Consider the following 14,437-nt stretch of genomic DNA (forward strand, 5'->3'; position numbering starts at 1 on the left):
TAATTTACAAGTGGCTAATTTTTAAAATCTTGACAATTACTTATCATCATGAGACTGATGTGACCTTTTAGGATAATTTTTGGGGACAAACTGTAAAGTATTTCTTGTTCTTTTGAAACTCTCTGCTTAGATACAATATGCAACTCATTACATTTAAAATTCCATTATGATAACTTTCAAACGGTGACATTTCTTGAGGCCTCCCTCATGTCACAGAGAAATATAAATTGGAAACTATTTATTCAGGGAATCTCAAATGTTACTGAAAATACAGTTGTAAAATGTCAAATTATTTGCATGCTGATGAATTGAATGTCCTAAAAAATGTTTGTAATCCCAGGAATGGGGGAAATACTTCAAATGAAGAACACTTCATATTCTTTTTTTCAATTTGTGTGTAGTAAGTGTTATGTTACTGGTGGTTTTATTTTACATTTTAATTCATCTTCTACATATAAGAACCCAAATCCAAATGGATGTGATATGAAACTTTTTTCTTCTATTCTTGAAGATATTTTGTTCTTTCTTTCCCCTGAATACATACAAGGGTTATACACTGAAGAGGTGTTTAGTAATGTCCATCAGTGATTACAAGGGTTATTCTTTTGGAAATTTTTTCCCTCTTTTTTCCCCCTGTGTTCTGGTCCTGTTCAAGTCAGCAAAAGGGGGAGTGCCTCATTTCTTTTTATGCCACAGTTCCAAGTCTAGAAAATCTTTCTCATCATGGGCTCTCAAGAATCACTGAACAAACACACATAATCCATATTTTTAAATCCACTTTTAGTAGTATTTTAGTTGTTGCCCTGGAAATAATTAGGATCTCCAAATTCCTACGAAAATAAAGTGGAATGTTCTGTTTGTTATTTTGAAATTATGTGCTAACGGCTGGCCCTTCTTTGTGGAGGAAAGAAAGACTAGAGTGTGAAAAGAGGAGAAACAATTAAATTGAATTTAAATCTGTGTTAGGTGAGCTGCCTAGCTTGGAATTTGTTCACAAGATACACAAAACAATATTAAAATAAGCTTAGACAATACACTCTAGCATCATTCAAAGCTTTCCAAAGCATCTGAGGAACATTTCAGCTGAAATGTACATGAGAAGGAACCATTTTCTAATTAATAGCATTTAAGTGGTACATGATGAGGAAAGAGTACATGATTTTGAATTTAGAAATGAACAGTTAACAATACTATATCAGTCTGGATTGAACCAGGAGTCAGAAATCACATAAGAATTTAAATAAAGGAAGTTTAATAAAAAGAATGGTAGATTGAGTATCCCTTATCTGAAATGCTTAGAATCAAGCATTTTGAAATATTTCAGATTTTCAAATATTTGCATGTACATAATGAGATATTTTGGGGGTGGGGCCAAAGTCTAAATTTGTAATTCATTTATGTGTCATATATACCTTATATGTAGAAACTGAAGATATATTTTATATATTTTTGGTAATTTTGTGCATGAAACAAATTTCATGGTATGGCATCATCTTGGCACTTTAAAAGTTTCAGATTTTGGAGACTTTGGATGAGGGTTCAGATTGCTCTGCAGAAGCTGTGGACAGAGCTCACTGGAGAGGGCAGGGAAGTTAGCTGTGTTGCCTGTCCACACTTCCTTTACTAGCAGGGAACAGCTCTTAGGGGTACAGGCAGGCTGAGACTGATGGGCAGTTGGGGTACCACTCTGGGCACATGGCCTACAGCACACAGGGTCTGTGTGGGCAACCCATGGAGAGGCGATTATTGGGCCCTGGTCAAGCCTGTGTGTTCATTAAGGAACAGAGATCTCTGGATGCATGGCCAGAGCAGTGTCACTAGATGTGCTAATACACATGTATCACTAAAGGACCATGAAGCAGGAGCAAGGAAATGTGAGCAGTGCCTGGGAACCACTGCCATGTCCCTGCAGTGCCCTCTACTGACAAAGCCTAACAGTGGCACTAACTGTAAAGAAGAGCTATCCAGTCCAGGATCACAAAGCAGCATTAATGAGCGCAATTGGAGTTCAGTAATGATAAACTAATGACTGGCATAACCCCAAATCTTAGGTTAGCCGAAGTTGTTCCATTTTTTTGTTGAGAAAACATAAACAAATCAACAGGAGTGCATTTCTCTTGTATGGCTTAGTCTGTACCTTATAACTGAAGAATCCATTCAAATTAGCAGTATAAATTGAGCACTCAAAAAAATGTGTTTGTGATAATGAGATTAATTCTGACACTTTGTTTTTAAGGTATGCACATATTAAAACTAAGAATTACCTACATGTCTTATTAAAACCACCTCTCTTCTGATTATATGTAGAGTACATGTCTTTTTACATTATTTGTCTTGACTTTTCACTTCTCTAAAGACAGCCAGTATGATTCTGAAAATTCTTATGCCTCTTATTTGTGTATCTGTATCTCATAAATCTTAGTAAGAGCAAAAGCTTCAGACTTGTCCAGCTGCAGACCCCAGTTCTTTTCCCATTAACTTGCCATATAGTTGCTCATTTTACATGTGAGGGCAACAGCTAACTCCCTCCATTAGATATTAAAGTTATTCTGGGTTATTTTGATTTGTATCTTTTAATTTCACTGTGCCCCTTTTGGTCCTAAATTATGAGAATGGATAAATAGGAATGTTTGCTAGAGTGTATCTTCGATCATTATACATATATTAATTTGTTTTTTGTACTTTCTTAAATAGAAACAATAAAAATTAACACATTGGCAAAAATGTTAGTGTAAATTTATATTTTGCAGAGCTTCAGTTTGCAACAGAGTAATGTAAGAGAGCAGTATTACAGGACAAAAGTCAATATGGTAAGGTCTCATCCTGCAGCCACAATCTTAATAGTAATGGTAAGAATAGTGTTTGTTTTTTTTTTTAAAGTGAGGACATGCTCTAAGTGCCTTACATGTATTTTTTTATCCATTTTTTGGTAAAAATACTGAAGTAAAGTTCAAATAACTTCCCAGGACAATGAGTACTATCCAGGAATTTGAGCCCAGTTTGGTTTCAGAGCTCTCATTCTGAACTACTATAAGCCTCTCTGCCTGGATGATTGATGGATTGGGTTCTTTGTTAGTACACTGTCATCAGACAGGACAGGAAAGAGGTGCTCAGATGATAAATACCAGAAAGATAAGCTGAGGGTGGGAGACTAGCTTTCACCTTGAACTTGCTTCTAAGCTTTTACAACCTCCAGAGCCTCAGAAGGTGAGAACTGGAGGCCCACCCAAGTTGGGCTGTAAAATTAGCCAAGTCTCCTCCTACCATGGAACTGCTACCTCTCAGCTACATTCTCTTGGTAATGGCAAGTTAGGGAATATACGGAGGCTCCTCCAAGGAAAATTTTCTGTCTTGAACCCTTGAGCTGTATAGAGGGGCAAAAAATAAATCTTCTCAGAAAATTCGTAACCTCAGAGCAGCTCATGGATTTACAGCTAGAATTCACACTAGCTGAATGGTCAGAAAAACATTCAGCCAAGAATCTTGGCACCTAGCAGAAACAAATACACATTTTTGTGGAGGAATCCACCTTAATTTGACCATAAAGAACCCTTATAGAAAATTTCTAAAATATATTAGAATTCAAAGATTTCAAAACATAAGAAACCAAGTCATCATGAGAATCTGCAGAATCAACCTGCAAAGGCATCAGATACTGAATTTATCAGGTATAACATGTAAAATTAATATATTTACTGTGTTTGAAAAATGGAAAAAGATTGAAAACATGTCTAAGGAGCAAAACTTAAAAATGACAAAGAAAATTGGAAAAGAGGCAAATATATACAAATGGAAATTAAAAGCTTGATAGGTAATTCATGGCAAATTACACAAAACTAAAGGAAGAATTAATAAAGTAGAAGGTGAAATTGAATAAACTATTTAGAATTTAATATGACAGAACAACAATATTGAAGAGGGCTTTAGAGACAAAAAGGATAGTGAAATTTCCAGAAATGATACCAGCCCACAGACTCAGGATACACAGCAAATCCCAAACAAGATTAAATTTTTTAAAGAGATCCATAGGTATCTCTTATCTGATGTAGTGAAACTGCAGAGCACTCTGACAAAAAGATCCTAAGCACCTAGAGCTGTCAAAACAGCAGTTCAACTAACAACAGCAAAGAGGGAAGCAGAAAATAGTGAAACAGTGTCCTCAGCATGTTGAGAGAAAAGTCACAGTTAATCTGCAATTGTGTGCCCTGGTAAATCTGTCTTTCAAAAATTAGGATGAAATAAAATCATTTTCAGACAAGAAAAAAGATGAAACAGATCCTCAAGGAAGAGGATTCTGAAGTATATGCTTCAAAAGGAAAGAAAGAGATCTCAAGTAAAAATACCAGAGCTAAACAAAGAAATAAATTGTTGCCAACATTTACACATGTGGATAAATCCCAAACCAACATTATTGTCTTGATAGCTGCAAAACCCAAAATACAAAACATATGTCAGCAATAGCACAACAGGACATGTTATTTGGGAGGAAGGTAAAGAAATTGACAAAATTTTAGGCTTTGATACATTATGTAAACAATTCATTATTCCTAGAATAACTTGTAACTTACATTAAATGTAACTGGACAAACTATTCCAATTAAGAGACAGACTGTCAGACTGGATTTAAAAATTTTTAACAATGTGCGGTCTATAAGAATCATCTCTATAAACAAAGACAGAGAAAAGTTGAAGTTAAAATTATATAAAATTATGTCAGAGTTCCACCAAAAGGTGATATATTAACAAAAAAAATAAGTGATAAAGAAAGTCCTAACAGTTTCCATTTACCAAAAACATAAAACAATTCTAAAATTTTATATACTTACTACATTGATACTATGACTTCAAAGTATATAAGTAAAATTTTTGAAATTCCAAAGAGTAAAACAGTTCATTACCTTGGGGGAGATTTTATACACATAGACACACATCAACACTAATTGTTAGATGAAGCCGGCAAAACATCAGTAACACAATTGACACAGTTAGTATTAAGCTTGATGTAAAAGACATATAATGAACCCAACATCTGAAGAATATAATTCAAAGAACCATAAAATGTGAAATAATTGCAATGAAAATACTAAAGAAAATCGAATTATAAATCAGTTTCCATCAAATTTGAAAGGATTAGCATCGTACAAAACAAAACTCTCTGCAATGAAATCAAACTCAGTATTGAAACTAGGGGAAAAGAACTGTTTGGAAATTATGAGGCATATATTCAAATAAATCACAGGACAAGGTAGATATCATAGAAATTATAAAATACTTAGAAAAAAATAATAATGAAAATTTACATCAAAACTTATAGGAGGTAGCTGAACAGTACTTACGAATATATGTCTCACATGACTATTTTAAAATTGAAGAAAGGCTGGTCATGCCATGAAAGTATCTGTGCTAGACTGTGCTCTTGTCAGCTTGGTTAAACTGGGAGGTGCATTTCCCAGATGTCCTTCCTTCTGTAGTTCTAGGATAAAATGGGCTAAAAGAAGAACTTGTAAGACAATGGGAGGTGGATTGAGTGAAGCAGTGACCTTTATTCGTGAAAAACTTTAGGGTGAAGTACAGTGATGGACAGAAGCAGGGACAGGTGCCAGAGGTTCTCACTATTTTCACTTTACCACCATCTGCATCCAGCTCTTCTTCCCCATGGTTGGCCACCCCCAAATTCTTTGCTGTGGACGCTCATCAGAGATACAGCTTCTGCACTCCTCTCTGCAAGGCCCCTGTGTAGGTCCAGTTAGGTGCTACGTGAGCTTGTCTGCCCTGAGTTCCCTGCATGCAAACCTGGCTGGTTTTCCAGTGCTGGACCCTAGATGACTGACCGACACCCCCATCTCGACAGCACCCCACCCTCGCTCCCTCCACCTCCTCCAGGACTGAGGCCTTGCTCCTGTACCTTTTCTTTCTGTTAGTCACAGTGATTCTGCTTCCCAGCATGCAGTCTAAGTTGAGAAGGAACACATGATAAACCCACAGAAAACAGAAAGAAGGAAATAGTGAAATAAGAACTGATAGTACAGGGGAAAATTAAAATTTTTACACTAAACAGGATTTGATGGATCACAGAAAACAAGAATAAATAAATAAATGTTAGTAAAGAAAACCCTGCATATTTTCAGTTAGGACAGAGATTTATATCTAATCAAAGAATATTGTGGACAAATTTAAGACTAACCCATTTTAAATCTTAGATGAAATGAACATATCTTTAACTTGCTAAAACTGATGTAAGAAGCTATAAAAGACTTGGAATAGTCTATAGCCATTAAAAATGGAGTCAGAAGTATTTTCACAGAGAAAACAGTAGGCCCACATGTTTTTACTGCATAGGATAGTCGAAGATTGATATAATACATAAAAAAATTTCTTAGCTTTTGCTTGGCACTGTAATAAGTGCTAAGTAAATTTTTGTTATTGGCATTACTGTCAATCACTAGTCTTGTTCTCAGGGTCTCTCTTTATGTGTACTGAGGTATAAAGTAGAGTTTAATGTGGAAAAGTATCTGCAGGCCTCACAGAGGTGGACACATAGGTTGAGGTCATAAAAACATTTTTCTTTGGTTTACTGTTATAATAATCAAACTGAAATCTTCCTTATACCACCAATTCATCTATTTAGCAAATTGTTTACTAAGTCATGGGTCAAAAGTAGAATTGAACCTAGCCCCTGTTGGCGGCAAACACTCATTAATGAACAATAATTGCTGAACCTTGAAGTTACTCAGTGCTGAGGGTCACACAGCATGATGACTTGCTATGTACTCACTTTAATCTTACTTCCTATTGAGAATTTGAGAAAAATAGCCAAATTAATGTCACTTTTCAAGTTTTCCAGAACAAATGTAGTGAACTAACATTTTAGCATGCTCAGCATAACTGCCCAAATCTTGTCCTTTAAAAGCATATTTGGATATGTATGTACTCATAAAGAATAGTAGAGGCAGGCCCCAACTTGGAGATGGGTATGTTTCGAAATGTCACTGTACACTAGTTCTGGAGTTGTGGAATTGGGTGAGGGTTTTAGGAGCAGGGGACTGCAGTGTACAGTAAGAATGCTTAGGTTAAAGAAGACAAGGGGTACAGCAGGGGTCAGCTACTCTGGCTACTGCCAAGTAGTAATCTCAGCCTCATCCAAAGATAAAGCTGGAGAACTCTGGACTTCATGAGCTGTGCTTGCTTTGAGTTTAATCCACTAGTGTAGCACTTGTGATATGGTGGACATGACTCTTATGGAGGAAAATGTTTGGAATGGACTTCCTTCTGTGAAATTTCATGCTCACATTCAGCCTTTTTTTTTTCTTCAGAAGAGTTCAAGAAATGAAGCTGCCTTCAATGTAGCATTGCCCTTTGATTCTTGCAGTTAATTTTTATATGTTAAATACTTGTACTCCCAGGAGCCCCGTCTGACACAGGGCTGTTCACTACTGTCATGTACATGTGGTGCGAGCTGCTTCCTTTTACTAATTAACGTGCCTCACTTATTAATTAGTGCTCATTTATGCTTTAGTTTATTGCATACTCCAGATTTTTTTTAAGATACTCTCTAAATCATACCTCTTACCCCTTTATTACCTACATTTCATTGACTCTCTGTATATTTATGGAGCCTCCTACTTTGTGAAGCTCTGACAAGGTGCTTCAGAAGACACCATGATGGATAAAACCATTCTTTGTTCCCAAACAGTAGAAACCAAAGGAAGAGGACCCATGTGTTATAACTGGAGTTAGGCAGAAAATAAGCCCCTCAGCAGTGGTACCTTTCCTGAGAATTCAAAAGAAGAAGAGATTAAGTACTATCTTGAGCTGTGAGGCCTTAGTCTAGTTACTTAACATCTCTGAGCTGCATTTACCCTATCTAGTGTGTTGGGCTTACACTATACATATGCAGTGGTATTTTCCAGAGTAGAAATGATTTGTACAATACCCATGGTATGAAAAACAACGTTGTTCACTGAATCAGCAAATAATTGTTGTACACCTACTACATGCCAGGTGTGGTTCCAAGCCTATTGATACACCAGTAAGCCTCTACAGAGCTTACATTCTGTGTAATAAATAGTATCAAAACATTATTAATTAGCAAACTCATAATAAACAACTTTTTGCTGCTACCATTAGTCCATTTGAGGGAATCGGGAAAGGGTTGGATAAAGATTTACTAGTTAAAGTGAAGCTTTCATGGTGCATGGAGGCAGAGAGGGAATATTGTGCCCCAGATGCAGAGTGGGAAATCCTCATGGGATGGTCTCGGCAGTGGCCACTGCAGGTGTGTTTGGCCAGTGGACATGGCTGACGTGGGCAGGTCTTGGGCCGGGCTAGAAAGTTTACAGACAGTGACAAACCACGGAGAGCCACCAGGGACTTTAACCAGGGATGTGACTGGAGCAGACCTGGACTTCAGTTTAGTATGTTAGTGATGCAAAAAAGGAAATGGAAGAGAAAGCGGTCAGGTCACTGCCAAAAGGTAAATGAAGACAGACGCCAGAGGGAAGAAATAAGAGCCATCCTCTGTTATTTATTAAGTCCATTTAAGGAACTTTTAAAATTTAAATTTGCCCAAGTTTTACTGACATAAAATACACAAATTCTAATTGTATTTAAGTGATTTTAAAAATTGTGTATTTCATATATGCCCATGGGTAAACAATATACGGACCATCGCCAGCGCCAATACTGGGGACTTTAACTCAAAATGCAGTGAGACCTTCATTCCTTATGGCCTGTTCAGGGAAGGATGGTGCTCCCGTCCAGGGGGTAAATCCTACCAGCGCCAGCCAGCTTCCGGTTCTCTGCCATCTCCCTCCCCTTCTTTCCCGAGCAGCCAGTCCCTACATTAACCAGACGGCAGGAAGAAAGGCAGACTGTGTCTAGAGTCTGCACCTCTTCCTGCGTTCCCTTTTTAAGTGGGATATATGAAGCACATTTCCCCTAATGGCCTCAAGCATGAGAGAATCACATTTTATCCCAAGCCCTGAGTTTCCTAAAGGGAAATGGTAGAAATATTTATAAGTAGCTCTAGTGTGGCCAAAACATACCCAAACCAACCACAAATACAGATCCATCAGTGACTGCACAGAGGGGCGGATTCACTGGGTCTCAGGGGCCACCAGGGAGCCAGGACACATCTCTCTCTCTCTTTTTCTCTCTCTCTCTTTCTGTCTATCTCTGTCTCTCTCTGGAGCAGTTGTACAGTGTTCTCTCTGTATACAAAAGGGAACCAGTTTTTGTTCTGCTGATAAAAGCATTGCCATACACTAGTTATATATCTGTGTCTCCTTTGTTTTAAGAAAAAATCTGGGATTGGTCACATTTAATTTTTTCAATTGTGTCTCTTCAACCTCTGTAACTACTGCAGAGTCAGTTTTATGCCAGAGCACATGGAAGGGTATTCTAGAGAAACAACTGAGACACAGGCGAAAATAGTGTTTTGTATATTTAAGTGTACATAAGAATATATACTCTGGAGGGAAGAATTTGAAACTTTTGGGGGTTTTTTTGTTTTTGTTTTCCTTGACTAATTGGTTTATGTCACATTTACTTTTTGAAATGAAGATGAGAAGTTTATTTGGGGCTAGTATATTGGGCAGATGTCTGTTTCAGAAATAAACAGATAAAGAACTAAATTGGTTTCTCCCTAATTAAAAAACTGAATTTTAATTAGGAAGAGCTAAAAGGCTAGTAGTTTTCCTTTATAATTTTGTTTCATTCAACACATTAAAAAGGAAAGAAAAAGTTGTCAGGCTTCTGTAATTGATGGTAGATGGGAGGCTGAGGGAGGGAGGGTACCATGGCCCTCTACCATCCTCCCAGGATGTGCATTCAGCCCACATTCTCTCTTCCCACTCCAGTTCTTTCTGCTCCATCCCATGCATTGGCTTAAAAGCCCATCAGTAGTGTTATGTGAGTTAAGAAGGCTGTTTCATTTCAAACTCTTATCAGTTGAAATCTGTCTTTGAGATCATAGCATATTTTAGGTCTTTGGGATAGTTTTTGCCTTTGATAGGAGATATAAATACACTGTTTGATGTGTTGTTTTCTTTTGCTATCTAGCAGGATTAATTTCTTCACTTATTTCTTGACTGCACGCCTGAAAAAGATTTCTTCCTCCTAATTATATAATTGTCACAGTCTTACCCAAATCAATATGCTTAATTTGGAAACCTAGAGTTGAAAGTATAATAAATGTCAGATGCAGTAAATTGATTATTTCAGCAAGTGTTCTGATGTCAGATATTTTTTGAGGAACCGATTTTCATGATATTTTGACTACATTTAAAATAGCTCAAATGAATTAAATACTTAATACTATAAAACTAATGGAACACAGGATGAAAGCTTCAGACCATTAGATTTGGCAATGCCTTCTTGGATAAGACACCCAAACCACAGGCAACAAAAGAAAAAATAGACAAATGGGACTATATCAAAGTTAGAAACACTATGCACAGCCAATAAACAATCAGTAAAATGAAAGCATTCATGGATAAGAGAAAATACTTGCAAATCCACATATCTGATGAGGGATTAACACCTATAAGATATAAAAAGCATCTATAGTTCAACAACAAACCCCAGATAACTCAGTTTTTAAAATGGGGAAAGAACTTAAATAGACAATTTCCTAAAGAAGATAAACAAATGACCAAAAAATCCACAAAAAGAGATTTACCATTACTAAAATCAAAATGCAAATCAGGGGCCAGGGATTTAGCTTAATGGTGCTGCCACTGGCCTCACAAGTGCAAAGCCCCAGTACCCTCCCCCAAAACAATGCAAATCAGAACCACTATGAGAGATTACCTCACACCAGTTAAGATGGCCACCATCCAGAGAACAGAAAATGACAAGTGTTGGCAAGGATGCAGAGAAATTGGAACTCTTGTCCACTGTTGGCAGAAGTGTAAAATGGTACAGCCATTATAGAAAACAGTTCTTCAAACAGAAACAAAGCTTGATGGAAAAGTGTCCTAAAGAACTAAAATTAGAATTATAGTACCATATGATGCAGCAATACCATCTCTGGGTGTATATCCAAAAGAATTCAAAACAGGATCTCTAAGAAATATTTGTAGTAGCGTTATTCACAATAGCCAAGGAGTAGAAGAAACCCAATATCTAAGAACAAATGACTAGATAAAAGAAAATTGTGGTATATAAATGCAGTGGGATATAATGAAGCCTCAAAAAAGAAGGAAATCCTATCACATTGTTAGGTAACAATGCTACAATATTGTTAAACTTCAAGAAAATTATGCTAAGTGAAGTAAGCCAGTCACAAAATACTGAAAGATGTACACGTATAAAACATCTGAAATAATAAAAAAGCACGGATACAGAAAATAAAATAAAATAAAATCCTCCGCAAATAGGTGGGAGGAAAAAGAATATTTAATGAGTATAGTTTCAATTTTGCAAGATAGAAAATCCATAATATGAATATATGTAACACTGCTAAATTATATATTTAAAAATGGTTGAGATAGTAAATTTAACACTATGATGTTATACTTTGTTTTACCACAATTAAAAAACAATAGCTAGTCTTCATATCTGTCATTGGGTGAAAATGATTTCTTATCTTTGAGTAGTGTCCTACATTGTAAAACTTGAGCATGATTTTTGTAGTTGTAACTTTTAATATTCTGGCCAAGCATCATATCCAGAATCTTAAGTAACAATACATGTTGTTTTGTTTGCTTGTGAAAGTGAAGCAATTGAAAGTTTTTGTTTGCTTCTTAATTTGTTAAATACTTCTACAATTCCTTTGTTAAATAATTCTATAATTTCCCAATGGCTTCATCTCATCACAAGTGGGTGGAGAAACCACTGTAATGCAACATTCATGTCTCCTTTGCACTGATGTAAAATGACAGGGTCAATAGGGATTGCTTTCTTCCAAAGGTTTTTATTTTTTTAAGGTTTTACAGTAGATTTTTATGCCTATGTATCAATTATCAACTGTCAGATGGTTCCAGAAACTCAAATAAGATGCAAGTGAAGTAGAGATAAAAAGAATACAGTTTCCTGGGTGCTATTGAGCCTAGGAGAAAGAGCGCCCAATTTTTAATACTCAATTTATAACCACTCATGGTTAAATGGTTTATAGGATTATTTATAACAAACTGATTTAATTATCAAGAGGAAAGAATAATATAACCAGGTTATTTATAATATGTGACTTACTTAAATTATGATTCTGTTACCTATACAAAATTGACAGAAAGCAGAAACATCAGAGCAAATTAAACATTTTGGCTTTTCCTTACTGATCTTGATTAGATAGAGGAGGTGTGCACAAAGTTAATTTTTTTCTTTAAACATCACGTGAGGCCTGTTCTCAAAATGAACCTCAGGTTTCAAAGATTCAGTGCATCAATTTCTAAATAGAAAAAAAATTACAGTATTTTTACTTGTCCTCTAAGCCACATGAGAGTGTTTAGTTCCTGTCAGTAAATTACATGGTAAGGTTTTTAATGCCCATCTAAATCAATTTTAGGTATGATTTCTTTTCTTGTGATTTTTGTTTTACTCTGAGTTACTAGTTGATTTTAATTGTTCTTGCTTGCAGGACTTAAATATTGATGGACTATGTCATTTACAACACTCTTAGGTGGCACTCACCTTTGTAAGGAGTCTGTATGTATATTACAGGACATTTGGGAGGGTAGAGGATGGTGAGCATCTTGGGAAGATATGGTGGTTATCTTCAGACAAAAAGTATGCAAAGGGTGCTAGAAAAAATAAGTTTCAGAGGCTAGTCTGCAAGAGAAAATGCAGAATTTTACTCAGTGAGAGACATTATTTATAATAATGTTGTATTCACTTAACTTGTAACAATAGTTTAAAACTAGTTGTCATGATAGACTTTAATATGCCTTTCAAAGAAGTTGACAAGTGAATCAATAACAAAAGCACAGAGAAAATACCAATAAGGCCAGTTTACAAGCATGACTTAATAAGAGTATTTGAAATGCACGCCTAACAATAGGAGAACACATATCCTATTCAAATATTCATTTAATCCTTTGAAAATCAATTATGGACCAAGACACAAAGAAATTCCTTTTGTTTCAAAAGCACCATGCCATGCTTAGTTCATGTTCTCCAAACAAGATTCAGCAATACCGGATATTAGCAACTAGGACAGCCTTCCCCAAGTCTAGTAACTTGGAAAGCTAAAAATATTCTTTACAACTGTTATTGCTGTTATTGTTTGGGATATGATTCATATAAATAAAATTCACCCATTTAAAGTATACAATTCCATGGTTTTTAGCATATTTACAGAGTTGTGCAGTCATCGACACTATCTAATTTCAGGACTTGTTTATCACTGCGAAAAGAAACCCCACACCATCAGGAGTCCCTTCTCGTCCCCTCTCCCCTCAACCCCTGTGTCTGGTATAGAGCTCCTGAAATGCTTGTGATTTCCTGGGCAATAGAGGTTCATCTTGTGTTCTAATATTTGTTCTTGGACCTTGATTCCTGACACAGAGCTTCTAATCCCCAGGAATTTCCTGGGTGAGAGGAGGATCTTTTGTTCTAATGAGGCAACTCTTGGTGGGTTCCTCAGTGGGAACTGGTTACCAGAAAGACCAAACCATGATTAGAAGCTTGTTAACTTTTACCCCCCAGCCCAATCCTCTAGGAGAGAAAGAAGGACTGGAGATTAGTAAGTGATCATGCCTATGTTTGAGACCTCCACAAAAATCCCTGTTGTACCAGGAGAGAGCTTTGGTGTTGGGGAAACTGTGGTGGAATTGCTGCTGCAATTCATCATTGTGTAACCCTGTGTTCTTTCCTCATACCTTGTCCTGTGTCTTCCATTTGGCTATTCCTGAGTGGTGTCCTTTATAATCAATGGGTAAATATAAGTAAAGTTTTTCCCATCTGCTCTCAGAGGTGAAGTATGGAGACTGGTATAGAGAGGAACAGTATTTCACATTCCTATTTGGAAATTTTGTATAAACTAAAACATAAATATATGGCCTTTTGTGTTTACCTTCTTTCATTTGACATGTTTTCAGGTTCATGTTGTGGTATGTATTGGTAGTATTTCATTCCTTTTTATTCAATATTCTATTATATGACCTTTTGTTTATGCTTTCATTCATCAGTGGACATTTGGATTCATTCTACCTTGGGGCTTTTATAAATACTGTTGCTATGAACACTCATTTATAAGTTTTTATGTGAGCATTGTTTTTATAACTTGAGTTAATGAAAATTCTACACTATTAAGAAGTAAATGAGAATGAGAGCAGTCCATATAGAAAGTCAAAAACTATGGCCACAACAGTTCTCAGAAGACAAATTATAATCTTGAATTCCTTTATACACACCATAGAGTACTACTCTGTCATAAAGAAAGATAAACTTTAGTCACTTGTTGAAAAATGGATGCACCTTGAGACCACATATAAAGTGA

At 36.1% G+C, this 14,437-nt stretch overlaps 1 protein-coding gene and 1 long non-coding RNA gene across 2 annotated transcripts in view; one reads left to right on the top strand and one right to left on the bottom strand.

The window, feature by feature from the left end:
- Positions 1-14,437, top strand: part of Jazf1 (JAZF zinc finger 1) — a 348,619-nt gene that overhangs the window by 122,728 nt on the left and 211,454 nt on the right. The gene's annotated exons all lie outside the window — the stretch shown is intronic.
- The window catches only part of LOC147829215 (uncharacterized), a 36,978-nt gene continuing 22,604 nt past the window's right edge, over positions 64-14,437 (bottom strand). Inside the window, exon 3 of the long non-coding RNA XR_015449276.1 lies at positions 64-12,768. This is a non-coding gene — a long non-coding RNA (uncharacterized LOC147829215). The remainder of the gene's footprint in view (positions 12,769-14,437) is intronic.

This window comes from Heterocephalus glaber, unplaced genomic scaffold, assembly GCF_053883595.1.
Source record: "Heterocephalus glaber isolate CG9 unplaced genomic scaffold, H.glaber_assembly_v1.0 deba00000676, whole genome shotgun sequence".
In the NCBI taxonomy this organism is placed as follows: domain Eukaryota; kingdom Metazoa; phylum Chordata; class Mammalia; order Rodentia; family Bathyergidae; genus Heterocephalus; species Heterocephalus glaber.